Here is a 2,320-nt window from a genome sequence, read left to right on the forward strand (position 1 = left end):
CCATTCTTTCCCTTGCTCATACCCTGACTAAATCTCAGTCCACTTTCTTCTCTTTATCCTGTGTGCTGACTGAAATAAAATACTCTAGGGAAGAAACAATATCAATTAGGCTTTCATTAGCTGTCAGTTAAGCCTTAGGTATAGCCTGAGCATTGCAGACCAACACTGACTTTCTGTATGTCACAAGAAGATTGAGAAAAATGTTCCCACTCCACAGAGACGCCAGCCGCTGAAATATCCTACTGGAATCAAAGGGAAATTCCTATTCTAATCAATGATTTGAAGGTAATCAGCACTTCTCAGGAAACTGGGGACATCTCAGTATCCTGTGTTTTCTAGTGATGGGAGAAAAAAGATAATATATAACAGATAACTGACTTTTATTTGTATCTGAAATCTTAAGAAAGCTATAGCATTAAACATTATCAATAGATAATTTCCATTCAGTACTCTTTTGTTTTCATGTTACGTACACAACTAAAAATGACATACCATTAATTCAAGAAATGCAACACCCCCCCCCCCCCCCGACTTAACTGGTGTATGACAAAGAGCAGTGCAAATCTGAATGTTTAATTATACTGTTTTGTTAAAAGAGCTGAGGGACACATATATAAAATTCACACATGTATAAAATTCACACATGCTGTTATCCAGTTTGGAAAAAAATAAAACACAGTAAGATGGAGGCAAGTTTTTTGAATCCCTAAGGGAGAAAGAAATATTATAGTAACTGTCAGTTCCTGCATAGGCCATAAAGGCAAGCTGAAACATTTTTTTTTAACAATAAAGATGAGACTTTTTTTTTTTTTAAATAATGATTAATAGTCCTGCTGCTGGACAGCTTCTCCCATGCCCTGTGACTGCAATAGCCATTTCCACCCAGATGTAAACCCACCAGTCCTCGTGGCAAAAACACATCCTTGGGGCTTTGGTGCAGAGATCCATCCTCTATGCAAAGAACTTGCTAATGAAGACCTGCTCCCCTTTAACTCCTCCAGATTAACTGTGACTATAACTACAGAAGATAGTTAACTATGTTAAACAGAATGGGATTTCTAAATGTATTCAACCAAACTTTGAAATTTGGTCGTGAAACAAGAGTTACTTTTGAAGTCTGATCATTGATAAAATGTTTCCTTTTTTTTTTCTTCTTTTTTTAAAAAGACAAATCAATCTAATTTTTATCATACACTTATTGTGTTCTGGTTAATCTAATTATTGAAAACAGTAGAATCGACAGCTTGGTCACTGAACAACAGAGTCCTGCAAGCTGTCCACATACGCAAGGTCATCAGTGTCCGCAGGTCTCCAGCGGAAGTAGGAAGCGGGGAGCCAAAATACGGTTTGCACTGCCTGGATTTCTGTTGCTGCCTGGTCTGTAACGCTTCACCTGATTCATCCGTGTTTGTACCGAAAATAATGGATTTCCAGTGGTAAGGTTTCTGGGTTCATTGCCAGCAATAAATCTAATTTCAAATTAATAATTTGAACTATGGTGGCATCAACATTAATTTCTGGATCCCTGATGGCATAATAAAAGCCAAGCTCTTTAAGAAACAAATCCACGAACAAACACATCTCGCAAACGTATTCTTAAACGGACGCCCAAGAAATCGGACAGACTTTGCGCTGTAGCCGCAAAGTTAACACCAGTAAGGCTGGGCAGATCGCCTTTCCTACGCACGCTTTCAGTTGCTAGGCCGACCGAAGTTTGCCCGAGATCTGGCAAACCAGTGGCAGGAGAGAGCTGTAGGCTTTGGGAGAGAGCTGTAGGCTTTGGGGGAGAGCTCTAGGCTTTGGGGGAGATCTGTAGGCTTTGGGAGAGAGCTGTAGGCTTTGGGAGAGAGCTGTAGGCTTTGGGGGAGAGCTCCAGGCTTTGGGGGAGATCTGTAGGCTTTGGGAGAGAGCTGTAGGCTTTGGGGGAGATCTGTAGGCTTTGGGAGAGAGCTGTAGGCTTTGGGAGAGAGCTGTAGGCTTTGGGGGAGAGCTCTAGGCTTTGGGAGAGAGCTGTAGGCTTTGGGGGAGAGCTGTAGGCTTTGGGGGAGAGCTCTAGGCTTTGGGAGAGAGCTGTAGGCTTTGGGGGAGAGCTGTAGGCTTTGGGAGAGAGCTGTAGGCTTTGGGAGAGAGCTGTAGGCTTTGGGAGAGCTGTAGGCTTTGGGAGAGAGCTGTAGGCTTTGGGGGAGAGCTGTAGGCTTTGGGAGAGAGCTGTAGGCTTTGGGGGAGAGCTGTAGGCTTTGGGGGAGATCTGTAGGCTTTGGGAGAGAGCTGTAGGCTTTGGGGGAGAGCTGTAGGCTTTGGGAGAGAGCTGTAGGCTTTG

Source organism: Pelecanus crispus, chromosome 1 (genome assembly GCF_030463565.1).
Source record: "Pelecanus crispus isolate bPelCri1 chromosome 1, bPelCri1.pri, whole genome shotgun sequence".
Lineage (NCBI taxonomy): Eukaryota > Metazoa > Chordata > Aves > Pelecaniformes > Pelecanidae > Pelecanus > Pelecanus crispus.